The following is a 16,348-nucleotide window of genomic DNA, read 5'->3' as shown; positions in this document are numbered from 1 at the left end:
ATTTGCGTAAAGGTTCGTATATCTTTCACTACTAGGTTAGAGGTTTTAATCACTCTCACCGACACGTGTTGAACTAAAAATTACGTTTTAAAAAAATTATAAATACAATCACATTTTCCAACGTCATGCATTATTGTTGAACTAAAGAATGACGTTTAACACTATAAAAGTTCTATAAGAAAAAATAAAGTATCTGTATTAAAAGGATAATAAATGAAACGGTGGATTTCACCCAATAAAAAAATAAGGGACATTTGCAAAAATAACATAAAAATTATGATAATAGGGTCCATGTCAATTTTAGTACAATTCCTATACAGGAGTATTTGTATTTGAGACTTCTTTATCCTTAAGTATGTCAATTGAATTAAGTTCTTATTTGCGTTATATTATTAAGGTGCAAGTAATTAATAATATAATTAATTATTTAAAACTTAACAACATATAAGAATTGAAAGATTAAAAAATAAACAAACTATTTACACTTCCTACCAAACCAACAAAAAAAAATTACTGCTTTTGTTTATTTATGACAATTATCCAAAAATTTATAATATAAAATCCAATTAAATATATTTAAATTGTTTTGTATTTTTTTAACTATTAAATGGGGAGAAATGGATTGACAATTGATGTCTTCTATATATTTTCAAATGTAGACTTGGAAAGTGAAGGTTATTGTGTATCATAAAGTAAATATTATTGGAGACCACCTAAATGTAAACATAATTAAATTGATAAAAACATCAATTATTTTTCTACAAAGTTTGAAAATTCGACTCATATCCTTCATTTCTTTTTTAAACTTTAAGAAACATATATATTAAAGTTGTTGCATGCTTTTATAAAGAAGAACATTTTTAATAGTTTTTGTTGGAACTAATTGTACGAAATAATGCAAAAAGACCGACGCAACAAATCTGGACAACAACAACGTGCGTTGGAATTGGACAATGATAATTCGTTAGAAACAGAGAGTTAGGCTTCTAAATTCGAATGCATACGATGCCTAAATTGGAATTTGAACTATTTGTGATTCGGACGTCTACTAATTAATATGAATGTCTAGTAAAGTAGTCACCTGGACTTAACATCTAGACCTCGTCGTTTGGTTTGTCGACTATGAAATGCATTCAAAACATGCAAAATAGAAACTAGTGAAGGGAAAGATTGAGTCAAAGATCATGATCATGATTTCTTTATGACATTTCACGACTCTATTCGGAGTACAAACAATTCACATGATGCCACGACACTGCAAGATGAAAAGTCAAAACTCAATCAAAACTATACAGCCAGAATCGATTGGAATACCAACACTCTTTTATTTTGCTCGAAAAACAAAAAAAATAGAGAGAAGATTGAGAGAACTTGTAAAAGATAATTTTTTCAATGTCTCGGGAACGAGAAGTGGGGAGACATTTATATAGATATTGAGCTCAAGAGTTATATAAGTTTAATGCATATTTCCTTAATAAATGATAGTTGACTGCAACGTCTCAATTAAGCAAAGCATTAAAGTTTTTTCAATATGCAACGTCCTAAGGATCATTAGCTCATCTCAATGCCTCACTTAAGTAATACATCAATGATGGTCCTACCATATCGCCTCATTTAATTAGTGACACATCAACCAACGGTTTTACCTCAACGTCTCACTTAAGTGATGCATCAACCAACACCTAATGTTCTAATTTTGTAAATTGAACTCTGGCATTTCAATGTAGTTATTAATTTTGTAAAAGTTTTGTTTGAAAATTTTATTGAATTTTAAATCAAATCGAAACTAAAAAATGTACCACATGGCACATGTCACAACAAAAACAATAAAAATAATAATTGGTAAAAAAAAAATGTAAAAAAATCAACTTCTAACGCACATAGTCGACGGGAGTTGCAACCCGACAATGTCCGACACTTTCACTTATGCATCAGGACTGGATCATCACTCTTGACGCCTATTAATTGAATAGGGATCAAATCAATTACTACTTAAATATATAAATACAACGATTAAAATGGTACAAATCAAAATTTATTAACTAAATTGTTTGTAATACATTTGGTATAAAAGTTTAAGAATTAAAGTGATTATATATATATCCACACAATTGAGGTCCAATAATTGTGCTAAAATGATTGAACAACTAATACTAACCACACATAGTTTTAAAATTCATAATCCAACAATTATTTTTCAAAGTGATTTATAATTAGACTTGTAATGATCACTTGGGATTTGGTGCATTAAAAAACACTCCTTATGATAAGAATGTGTAGGAAATGTCAAACTAAAGCTAAACACAACTCAATCATTATTTGAAGCTTGTTTTCATTTTTACTTTATTATATGTTTAGAGATTGATTCTATATCTCATTTCTCAATTCTAATGTGAGAGAGAGAGAAAAAAAAAATGCCATTTTTTGGTTTCTTATTACTTTTTAGTTCTTCATTCTTTGTGCTTTTTATAAAAGATTATTACTTTAAAGCATAGAGTCAAAAGTCAATTTGGACCAAATTGAATGTACATTGGTTTTATAAGGAAACAATGAAAACAATTCATTCATTGGAATAAACAAATTTACAATATTTCATTATCACAATTTTGCTCTATGAATCATTTAAATGGAAGGGTATAATTGACATCTAGATAGCATACATAGTAATAATAAAATCAAGAAAAAGGCATGATACGAGTCGAAAATGGTATCGTCTTAGAACCAATGTGGCCCTACAAAAAGAAGCGTTGACTTGGGCCTTGGTACGAGCATACCCTTTGGCTTAGTAGGTTGTCTCTAGGCAATAACCTACGTCAACTTTCTCTATAAATACATCATTGTAGCTTCTTAACAGGTAATTTCGCTCTCAAACTCTCTAGCTTCACTCTTTGGCATATGTACTAGGGTTTCTCTTTTGTACATCATAATCTTTTCCTCTTTCAAACAAATTTACTATTCGTGTCACGTGAACGCCAAATCTATATTTCATCTCAAGATTTTGGCAATATATAACTGCATCTCGTGACACAAAGTTGAATCTTTTGAAAGCATTCCCTAATCGAATTACAAATCAAACATACTAAAGTTAGTTTTCTTTTTTTAAAAAAAAAAAAAAAAAAAAAGACGTGTAAGATGAGTGAACATAACTTTTAATCTCAAGATCAATGATGCAATTTTTAGGTCAAACGAGGTATGATACGAACCAGACCTTATTTTGTTGGAAATTTACTATCTAATTTCTATTGTAATATTTAGTTTTAGAAAAATGGAGAGAGAGAGAGAATTATTTTAATGCATATAAGAATATTGTAATGGATAAAAAAAAAAAAAAAAATGAATCACTCTTATTGTTATTAAAGTAATGAATTAAAATTAAATTATTGGTAGAAGTGACACATCTCTCAATAAAGAAATTAAAAAGATAGCTTTTCTAGGAAAGTACACAATCATCTTTTTTTTTTTTCTTTTGCTCCTAATCCAACTTTTTTTCTCCTTTGAGTCTCCCCTTTTCAGTGGACTTTTGAACAGGGAAACCATTAATAAATCACAAAATCAATTCTTCAAGGGGAAATACTCCTTTCATATTCACATTTGTATGAATTAAAATCTTTTAACTAATATATTTATATTAACTTACATTTTCAATTTTTATCGATCTATACTTTTTAAGATTATCTTTATAGTAGTGATCGTATCAATGTTGTTTACACTGAGTGTAAACTTTTTCAAACATCGTATCAACAAAATGGATGCTTTTTATAGGAAACCCTAATTGAAAGCTCAGATTAAATCCGCTTAAGAAAGTTTGTGGCTAAGTTTAAAATAGTTATACTTCAAACACTCTTGTAAACTTCAGAAAAAAAATGTTTTTATTGTTTTTTTTTTCTTTTTTTTGCAAAGGTCATATAATATATGATACACAATATATTGCAAAAAGGAGACCGTTTACTTTAAAGTCGAGATACAAAGGAAACGTACGAGAGCTAAAGCTTGCAACGAAGCAAAACAAAGGACAAATCCAAATTACATCTTGAGCAAGAAGAAAACAAGAAAGATGCTATCTTAAGTTCTTTAGCAAGTCAAAGGAATCTCGGAGGTTCACCAAGAAGATTCATTACAGAGTAACAATGGATTGTTGAAAGGGAAACATCATACTGAGAGATTAACATGAAGAGAAAAATATATAGTGACTTTAGGTGACACTATTGATATTTTGGACACCACATAATTGCCCACAAGACTAGACCCATGAAAGCAGAACTAAGCCCTTAGCTAGACGAACCTTTTTCAACAATATAGCAAACAACTTCCCTTCAAGTAAAGGAGTAACTTCCCTACATCTTGGCCGCTTTGAAAGGGAAGGAACCTGACCATCACTAAATAAGCCTCTGCCCCACGTTTATAAAAAAAAAACGACTAGATAGAATTTAAGTTATAAAAAACATATAAGAACTATGTGAACCATGCGTGTCGTCAGATTCCTCTTTCCAATCCTACAATCTCAATTTTCTCTATTCCTTAATTTAAGATTTTTTTTTCTACGTTTATAAGAAGATGAACTAAATCGAGAGGGTTCAGTTCAAGTTGGATCAATTTTGTTATTAAATTAGACCAAACTGATTAATTCAATTCGATTCCAGTTTATTACTCAAACCAATCATTTTAAAATAAGATTAGAGTTTACCTTTTAATTGTCCCGCCATCCTCTATCTCCTAATCGACTGTCACATCTTTCTTTACCATATTTCATTATCTAATTTTTTTTTACCCTCTCTAAGTATATTTCAGTTTTTAACTTCTTTTTTCCACCTCACTTTTCCATCCATAAATTAGAAATAAAAAAGTAAAACTTTTTGCTACTTACAATGAAACTTCAATTAAAAGTCCATGGGTCCTATGGGGCCATAGTAAAGAAACACGCGTGGGCGCCAAAAGCAGCCCAATAAGAGGTATTTAAATTGGGCTCAAGCCCATATCTGAAATCACTCTACAGCTTCCAAACAAAGGGAAATCCACTTCACACAACAGATGATATTCAAAAATTATATATATACATATAGGATAACTCAAAGTGATTGTGATTTAAGTTGAAAAAGAAGAATTGATTATACCCAAAAAGAGTTAGAGACATTCTGTGATGAACAATGTCAAATACTCTCAGTAAATGAAGAAAGCATGTTTTTCGATAATTATGATTCTCTTTATTTTGCTACTTTTTCAATATCAAATGCTAAAATCCTCTATCTAACACCAATTTCCCTTTACTCCATCACACGATGATCTAATTAAAATGGTTCTTTTATATTCAACATTTCAAAAACTTTCACGTTTTAGTAACACAAATGTGTAGCAAAAGATTAGTGTTTTTGATTTTCTTATGATTATTATTTTAACAATAAAGTGAGAATAAAATTGGATGTATATAGAAATGTGTTGGTAATAGAATATGTGTGAAAAAGGGACTCTAGTTTTAGAAAGAAATTAGGCTATAAAGTGTCAAGCTTGTGTCTGACAGTCCCATCAGAAGCTTCGTATGCTTTTTAATTATTCAATAATTACCTACTCAACAAACAAGAATTAAAATTACATTTAAAAATGTAAAACCAAATGCTAATTAATTGATAATTATAATAATTTAACATACAACTATGTGAAGAGAGTAAAATGAGGTTAGAGCCAAAGAAGCCTGAGAATGAGGTCAATGTCCGACTTTTTTTTTTCATTTGGTGAATGAGATGCATTATAACCTATTTCGAGTTCTAAAAGGCGATGGTTTAGGTTAAAAGTCCAAACCAACCTCCTCGATTGAGTATGACGTTGAATTGAACTCTACTTCTCTTACGAACGGTTTGTACTATGACCTATTCGCACATTGAGAAAAAAATAGTTTAGTTAAAACCACAAATCAACCTAATACTTGATCAAGGTCATCGAGCCACAAAATTTGAAAAACAAGGCATAACCTAACATAAATAGGAAACTGATTAGATAAGGATACCCCAAAGTCAGGATATCAGTGGTATATCATCAACCGATCACTACTCTCTACTTACTATACATTAAAATTTTCTACTTACGTATTATGGAACTTATGTTGCAAGCACCAAATCGATGTGTAAATTATCTTTTCATCTTGTAAATTACATTATTCTTTCTTTGATTACAAACCTATCATTAATTATTGTCAGATATATATATATCTTTGTCCAAATTTTAACGTATCAAACTCATAATTACGTGTTGAACACAGACACATAAGCACACAGTACCATTCCAACATTGCAAACACAAAATTATACTAAACCAACCCTAACTATTACTTTTCAATCATCAATTTTCTAGAGATTATAATTTATAAAATTTCTCGTTCTTTTATTTTATCTTCTTCTGTTTTTTCGGCAACAATAATTTTATTATTCTTTTCACACTTTTCTTTCTTTACATACCACAATCTAATCTAATTTAATTAATTCCTATTTCACTAAAATGCATTGATACTGTTTTAAATGTGCAATATACATATATTATAAATTATAATCTCTAAGCTTACTTAAAAGTGATCGGTGATAACAAAAACATTTTGAATCACACAACAGAAACAATTTAAATTGAAATTAAAGTAGAAACTTAGGGAGGTAAAATTATATTTTCTCCAGAATAAAACCATAATATTATAAAAAGAAATTTTATTAAAATCTTTTAATTTTCTTTAAAAAGAAAAAAGAAAAGTTTAAGCTTGTAGTTATGAAGTACTACAAATGTTAATATATGTGTTTGATGGATAAGCTCGTATTTATCTTATAAAAAAGTCATATAGTCTACCAAAGAAGTGTAGCAATTAAGACTCGCTAGTTAAGGAATTCCAAATTTCTTCTTAAATCGTTCATTAATGCTTATCATTATCAAAACTACCTTTTCTATTTTTTCTTTCTTCTTTTTCTATTTTTTCTTTCTTCTTTTTCTATTTTTTGCCCTTCTTTAACCTTTTTCCTTCTCTTTCTGCTCACCACTTTCAATTTAATAACATCTTTTGCCATTTTCTAAATTATATATATACCAAAAAAAAAAAGTGAAAAAATATACTAATAATTCAAAAAAAAAATTATATTGTAGGTATTGTGTTGAGACACTAAAAACAAGTGAAAAAATATACCCAAAAGTTGGAAATAAATAAATATCAATTCCAACTACTCAATTAAACTAGGGGTATATATGATAAGTTTTGTTTATATAGTTGTGTAGATGTGCTTTTTTTTAAAAAAAAAAAAAATATGGTTGTGTACTGATTAATACAAAAGTAGTCTATGATCAACCATATATTAATTAATATTGTAGTTAATTATTAAAATTGATCACGTGGTTGTTACCTTCAAAGTTTTCTTTCAAGACGTTTGTTTGGTATGTGATAATGAACCAATAGGGAATGGACATCTAAATCTATGTTGTTATCGAAGATAACCTTTTCACACCATAAAACTAATTACTTATATTATTACAAATAAAGATATATTGTGCCTCTCTAGTTGGGATGCTAATCAAAATGCCATGACTAGAACACTATATATGTTTAGGCTAATCGTTTAAAATCTTTTCTTTTGATATAGAATATTTATTAAGTAAAAATGTAACAATAAGTAATAAGGAGATTAAGATTAAGATTAAGATAGTCTAGATTTACAAGTAATATAATCTAACCAAAGCTTGAGTCACACCAAATTCTCAAAAACTAGCTTGAAGCCTAAATTAGTTTTGGAGGAGATAAAACTACCATGTTAGCACCATTGCTATAAATCTAAATTCCTTTAATTGATTGTATTTGGAGTTTAACTCTAGCGCTCTCTGCTTCATTTGTACTAATTCTCTCTATTTTATCAATGAAGCAAGGATAATGAGTATGCTAAGCGAGTGTCCATGTCAGATGCACGTATTGATCTAACACATCTTAAGAAGCTTAAAAGGGCTCAAGCGAGCATGATTGGTCAACGGAAGTTGAAGTGAAGGTGAGCCTTTTGTTTGAGGGAGTATGGACTGAACATCATGAAAGCTAGGGTTAACTTGGTTTAACCTCTAATACAAAGTAACCTTATGTAAAAGGCAAGGGAAAAATTAAAGACCTAAACCCAAATTTAAATATGCTATTATAGTTAGAGTGAAGTCCATAACTTCTCTTTCAGCTCTTAAACCTTTTGCTATGCTTTGATCTAACTTCAGCATTGAAGATATTGCCAGTGACAAACATTAAATCCACACATGCATGTGCACTTTCTTTATTTAGGGGTTCATATTTTTCTCAAATAAAAAAACTGTCATAATTGATTAAAGTATCGATTTCATTATTATTTCTTCCACTTGTAAGTCCATTAATTTCAGTTTTAGGTCATTCATGTCATTCTAAGCTTAGCATGAATTGTGATATATAAAATACCAACTAGTACTTATTAATTTGGAAGGAGGTGAGAGTTAAAAGAGAGAATAGATAGGATGTGTAGCAGTGATGATGTAAACAAAATATATAATGAAACACTAAGTGGGTAGAAGTGAGGGATATATGTTATTAAGAAGGCAAAATGAAATGGTAATAAAAGTTTGTAAGTAGAGAGAAGAAGGTACAATAGAGATGTACTACATAAAAGTATAATATTTATCGAGATCTAAGGGGTCATTTTCTAATAATTAATAATGCATGTGGAAAATAATGTTGTGAATTAATTATGACCTCATGCCAAACGTCCCTCTTGCCTCTTATAAACAAAAATTAAATTTGTTTTTGTTTTGAGAAAAAGAAAAGAAAATAAAAGAAAAGAAAAGGAGAGGGGTAGCGTGTGGAAATAAAACCAAATAAAAAATAAAAAGAGTACGGAAAATCACAAACAAACAAAAGAAAGGAAGCTTCGTTATATAGTCGTTGAAGCCAACCGGCGAAGCCCGGAATGTGAGTAACCATCACCACCGTACAACTTTTCTTTTTTTTCAAATACCTAATTATTATTTTTAATGACTTCCTTTTTCCTTTTTCCTTTTTTCTTTTTTTTCTTCCTTCCTTTCTTTCTTTTTCCTTTCCAAATAAATACACCTTTCGTCTTCATAACTTTTATAAACTCTCTAATTTTATATCAATTTTTAGTATTTTATGATTTACACTTTGTATTTTATTTATTCATTTGTTTATGCCATAAACTATCTTATTAAATTTTCATACTCGCGTACAAATTAAATAGTCGCACACTTTTAATAACTAAATTGTTACAAAATTAAAATTAGAAGACTAAATTATTACTTCTAGAGATCATCTTGCTTTGCTATGGTTGTTTTCTCTTCCTCTTAGCTTAGGCTATGTGTGGTGTTTTGAGATTGAGGAGTGCTCCTCTTGCATCTTTGTTATGTGTTTGGTTTTGTGCCTTTATTTCGAGTTCTCGGGTTTCATCTTTATTTTGTTGTAAAATATATAATATGTCTTTCATAAAAAAAAAATATATGTTTTAGTAGTTGTATTTTCAATTTTTAAAATCTAATCTGTATACTTCAAATATTAATCAAGTTGATTAAAAATATTTATTATTTTTAAAATTTGATTAAGAATTCAACTATTTTTCTTTAAAAAAAGAAGAAAAAACATAAGTAAAAGTTACGTAAATATAACTTAATTAATTACAATATATTAATGAAAATTAACATTAACATAATTAGTTCGTTGTCAATATGAACATAGCTTATTTGATATAAATTTTTTATAAGATCAAACTTCAATCGTCTCCGCTTTACCTGCTTTAAAAAACAGTATTCTTTGAAGAAAAAAACTAATGTGATATATATTAATAATATATAGAAACAAATATTCCAACGAAAAGCAAACTTAAGTTAGTAATATTATTATGAAATCTCTTATTTTATGATTGTTGTACTAAAAACAATCACGACAAACGTACGCTATAGTTTATCATCATATAATGAACTAGATGAGTGATGCAGATCGAATGAAATAAAGGTATTAATAACTTTTTGTGTAGGGTGATTGGATGTATAAGATAAGAGTCAATGTTGTGTACTGATAATAAATGTAAATAACTAAAAAGAAATTAAAAAGATAAGGTCTCCACAACACCACACCCTAAATAAATAAATATAAAAGAGAGAAAATTTCAAAAGCAGTTGAGTTGTGAGAAACTAAACTATATAGCTAGGTGTGCCACCATTACAAAAGTTTATTTTTGTTTTGGTATTAGATCAGATCAACTGCCCCCACACACCTCCAAATCTCTTCCATCTCATCATATTATATATAATATATATATATACCATTTTTAAATGTTTTATGACAAACCCTAAACCCTAACCCTCTCTAATTCTCTCTTTGTTTGCAATTTTTAAATTATAAAATGTGAACCAACACACATTTTCTAATTCCCTTTTATTATAAATTATTCCATTTTTCCATCTTCATAATTAATTACAACTCCATTTTTTAAAAATAGTATTTGATTTTGCTTTACCAATATTAATCAAAATTTTGAAAGTTCATGGAAATAGAATCTTTATTGATTGAATAAGAATATTAGCTAAGAAAATAGTTATAAACTTGAAATTAGTGTTGTCTTGAGCTTGAGATGTTGAAAATCCTATCGTGAAAAAAAATCAAGAAGAATCTCAGTCTTTATAAGATAGATGAGATGAACTCTATACTATCAAATAAGCATAATAGAAAAGGTACATAATTCAATTTTAATTAAAAAATTATTGTGTGGAGAATAGACACTAATGTTATATAAAAGGGTTAAATGATGTATTTTCCTATTACTTGAATGATGCATTATTATCTTTTTTTCTTTATTATATAGGGTAACAATCAGTTTCTCAATCAAATTGTCACTGCATCAACTAAACTCCTCTTCTTCTCTAACCAACGATTCAGTTGATTTTTGTACCTTGACTGTCGTTTGACTCAGTTTTTCAGTTTATCATGTCGTTCTTTTGAACAATTGTTCTATTAAGGAAAGAAAGAAAGGCCGGTTAATTAAAGACTTAATTTTGTCAAATTTTTAAAGTCTAGAGATTTATTAAATGTAAAATAAATAGTTTTTAAATGTTTAGAAACATGTTTATTGTAAACATGAATGATCGTAGACTAAATATATAATTTAACCGAAAAAAAAAAGAAAAAAGAAAAAAGAATGGAATCAACATGAGGTACATTCCTTAACACGGAGTTGGACTCTAAGTTTGGAGTATTGGAAAAAATTGCACATCGTCTTTGGGTATCATCAAGTAACCAAACAATTCAACTACTGATTACGAGATCCCTTTTCATTTTGCAATGACTCTTCATAATTCGATGCAAGATTCTTGCTATCTTCCTTTGATGGGACACATTCCACAAACATTAAACTAAACCACCTATAAAAGCCACATAAAGTATTTCCCACTTATCTCTCGTATCTCCTACTTTGACTCTTATTTATTTTACCATATATCTTTTGATACTCTCCAAAAACTGTTTTAATTTCAATTATTTTCTCAACAAATAATTACAAATTTAATTACATACTTCAAATTTTAGATCTTTGAAGGTAAAATGGAAAAATTTACCTCATCTCAAACGGATATGAGAAGGAAAGGAAATAAGTTTAAGGAGAGATGTTAGTAAAAAGGTAGGTCGAGAAGCAATTAGATCATGACCTAGTTCGCTCGCTAAGTTTTAGTGGTAAGACATGAAGTCGCTTCTTATTTTGCATCTAAGATGCAAAAGAAGGAAGGACAAACTACTTGAGCCACTCGACCAAATTGCGTGCCTATGTCTCAAAGGCGAAGATGGAGGATAACTTGCCCTTTCCTTTGAATGGATGTCAAAGAAGACAAGATAAATGAACTAGTTAGCTTGGCTTGGCTCCGGTTGTTCTCGTCTTTGACCTCCGAAGCATGTGTGGCCTAATCTCCAACCCTTTTGAAAGCGTCCTAATTCTAAAAGGATAAAGGTAAGTCTGCAATATTTCCTAAAAGGACAAAGTTAAGTAATTAATCTTAAGGACTTGTTTGGAACCTTATGTTGAAAACTAAATTAATCATGGAAGTTTATGTGGCAAGCACCATTAGGTAGTACTGTTATTTTACAATTGTTTTATAAGTATATATATTTTCCAAAACATGAGTTGGTGATTGGTGACATGTGAACGTAAGGTGATCGACTCTTTTTTTTTTTTTTCATATTTTTTCGTCAATACATAATACTACTTTCAAATGCTTTCCCAAATGTACTCCTTATTAAGGATGTATGATCCTACTTTTTATTATTTATTTTGGAAATCAAATGTGGATGGTAAGTTTTAGAGAAACCTAGATATGAAAAATAGACATGGAAGAGTCATAAGAATGACTTCAAAATGGAATATGTGACATATATTTTAAATAATGTTTTATAATCTTTTACTTACATCATATAGTAAAATTATTAAAACAGACCATTATTCTACATGTAGAGAGTGAGTTAGGTTTCTCTTGCTTCTCTTTAGCTTATCTCATTTTTAGGGTTTAGAATACTTTTCATTTAACTCTCTATTTTCTATTGCTCTCTTAACTCTTTTCTTTGTTTTATAAGCTTAGCAATAATAATAGTAATAAAGAAATAAAAAAAACATAAAGAAATGCGTCATTATTAATTTTAATTTGGATGGACTGTACAAAGGAAACGACGTAGCTTTGTGTTTCGTCAAATTGTAAAATAGACAGGAAGAAGAAGGGAAAGAAAAATAAATAGAAAAAGAAAAGAGAAGTTTCGTAGAAATGATGATGGGGGAGAAGGGGAATTGGGCATGTGCCACGTAGGGCCCATTCGTAGTGTTTCTGTGAAAATGTTTTTGATGGCGGCCCACATCAGTATGTTGACTTGGACATCCAACTCATCTGGAAACCCTACACGTAAGCATTAATTTTCAAAGAGAAAAAGAAAATCATAATAAAAATAAACGGTGGCCCCTACCTATCTACTTTCTCTTCTTTATTATTATTATTATTTATAATATATTAAATTTGTTTATGGTTGGCGCCCCTAAGTACAAGTTGTACAACGGTCAACTTCCATTAAACCCCGCGTTTTACTCGCCGTGTTCACCTCTTTTGTATGTTTGCAAAACTACTCTTTTCTTATACAAAAAATAATTAATTTTTAAAAATACATATTATTGTTCACAAGTTTTCAATTTTGGAAATTTTTTAACTTTGTAAATTATTTACTTTAGAACGTAACCTTTTTCTTCTCTTTCTAAACTATATTTCTAGTTATTGCTATTATTTGTTTAGGAAAATGATATTCTATGTAGCTCATCATTTATCGTATTTGTAAATATACTAACAAGTGGATTCTGTTTTTAACAACTCCCTAATTACTATTAAAAAAATAGTAATATGATATCTTTCTAATTTTTTAAAAATATTTTATACACTTAATTATTATTCTTGATTGAAAAATCTAGTCGATTTATCCAAAAGTGGGAGAGGTTAGTTTCGAAAAGTTTCGTACTGACAATTTTCAAAAAGTATTTTAAGTCTAAACCGACCTAATTCGACCTTACTCATCGATATCGATGTAAATTTGACAATTTACTAAATCAATTATACGATCGGTTCGAGGTTGATTTTTTCAAAATAACTGACTTCAACAAACTGATAATCACCTTGTACAATACACTTTTTCCTTTGTTTTTTTCGAAAGATGGTTTAGTTTGAATATGCACTCTCACTTATGATAATACCCTTGAAGAAAATGATAATGTGGTTTTGAATAATAGAACATGAATATGTGGCTATGTATTAGAGTCACATAGACTAAAATATTAAAAATACTACTTTTTGTAGTTACCTATTGTATATTCAACAATAACACATTTATGTAAATATGTTTTTTAAAATATATGATGTTAGTTTTCTTAACCAGTTCTAATAGTTATTAAAATAGTGCGTGCATCAAAATTTGGATATTAAACCTATTCAAGGATTTAACGATTGTTAAAGTAAAGTAAAATAATTTGTGTCTTTAAAAAGTATATTATAGTAAAATGAATTTATATATAAAAGAAATATTTATTTATATGGAATATGAGAAATGTAGAGTGTTATTGAATATATATCAATTATTTGAACAAATGTATTAAAATAGAAATCTACATCATTATTAAATGAATGCTTAATAGTAACGTTTTTTTATATAAAAAAAATAAATAAATGTTGAGTGGTTCACAAATGAAATAATAATAATTAAAAAAGAAAAAAGAAAAAAAAATATAAATTAAATGGTCACACAACCTACCCCTAAAACTTCTATAGAGCCTGTCTATAGATGAAGGACTCAATTTGCAAAAGAAAATGACCTTTTGGAGAATTCAAATCATTAATTTTGTTTTCTTCTTAAAAAATAATAATAGCAATACAAGAAATTTAAAAATGAAATCCACAAAAAAATCTCTCAATTAATTGAACTTCACTAGTCAAGCTACCACTACCTAGTCTCCTAACTTTAAGGGTATAACCACTTATCAAATCAAATAAATCACACAATCTTTTTCATTTTGCAATTTTGTATATGTACCCCTCTGTGTATATATATATATATAATATCATCGATAGTTCATCATCAATAACATTTCTCACACGCACTTTGAACGTATACATATGTTTTATTTCATTTTATGCAATTGATTATTAAATAAAGTTTCAATTTTATGTATAAAATATTTGAAAAATTTTCGACTACATTCAATAAATGGTAGAAAGTAATTGTACATGAACTAGAAAAATGAAGTGTATGGATGACACTCAATTTAATCAAAGGTGCATGAATTATAAGAAAAAGTATGTTAGATAAATAACGCTTAATTTGTTCTATTTCCGTTAAGTTTTTTTTCTTTCTAAAAAACATTTAAAACATATATTTTCATAATTGTAAAAATAATCCTACTTATTTGATATAATTGAATTTGTAATATAAATTTCTTGGGTTGGAGGTTATAATTTGATAGTATATTGTAAAAATGACCTTAAATGAATATATATATATATATATATATATATATATATCTTATTATAATTTGATATTTGTATACATAATTTTCAAACAAAACTCTCTAGCTACTATATATACATTTTTAGATGTATTTTAAGAAGTTCAATAAATGAAGTGTAATAATATGGATTTCTTATTTAAAAGATAGAAAATAATATAAATATTTTTTAAAAGTATAGTTAAATTAAACGAACCTAAATTATTGAACAACTAGAATTAAATTAAATGAATAGCTTGTAATGCATGAACCAAAATGAAATAAATAAAAGTCAAAAGTACTTTATTAAAGTAGTATATTTATACCAAAATAATCAAAAGACAACACTAAAATTTGAAATCATTTGTAAAGTTTTAAAAATAAATCAGTATTGTTAAAATATTTTTGGGATTTTTTCTCCAAAAATATTTAATCAATCGACAAAATAAGTTAATTTACGCAAATTTTCTTCCCTTCTCAAGTTTCTATTATTTAATATCAAACCATAACTAAATCAAGTCATAAAAAATAAGCAATAGTATAATATAACAATAGTATTAAATAAATGAATAGTAGTAGTTAACAATTTCTCAGTCACCCAATAATATTCTATATAATATAAAGAAAATTTGAACCATCATTTAGAATATATTTGTTTGTAAATCTAATGAGCATATTTCTTAACTACTTTTTCATTCAAACCTACGCCATTTTATTATAACTTTTAATACTTTGTAACCACTCAAATTATGCTAGAACATAAACCAAAGTCTAAGTTTGATTCAATAATACCAAAAAATCTTCAGAAGTAAATCTAAAATAGTATCGAACTTAATTTTTTTTCGTGTGTTAATTATTTAATTTCAAAGGTCCAATTTGACTAAATTTTGGCTTAATTTTGAGAATGTAAACGAAAATAATTGGAAAAATATAAATTTTATTTTTATTTTTTTATATGAATAGGAAAAGGGAAAGGAAGGACGCTGGAATGTTCGAGAAGATTTGATTCACTAAAAATGGAAAAATGGAAAAAGAAAAACAAGAAAAAACTTGAACTCGGCTACTCACTCAGTACAAAAAGAGCGTGTGAACTCAGCCACGCGGTTATGTTCTCATGCTGACGCGTTTATTTGATCTCTTTTGGTTAAAATGACAAAAGTACCCTCACTCGTTTTTTTATTTTCAAAATATTTTAATACCCCAACCTCTGGAGCTCTCCCTCTTTCTTTGGGTACAAGAAAGCAAGGGTAGAGATGTCATTTCACATTCTCAACTGACTTCTTATTCTCTCTCCTCACCTATATAAATATAACCACAACCAT

This window comes from Cucumis sativus, chromosome 5 (assembly GCF_000004075.3).
Source record: "Cucumis sativus cultivar 9930 chromosome 5, Cucumber_9930_V3, whole genome shotgun sequence".
Lineage (NCBI taxonomy): Eukaryota > Viridiplantae > Streptophyta > Magnoliopsida > Cucurbitales > Cucurbitaceae > Cucumis > Cucumis sativus.
This window is presented reverse-complemented; position numbering follows the sequence as displayed.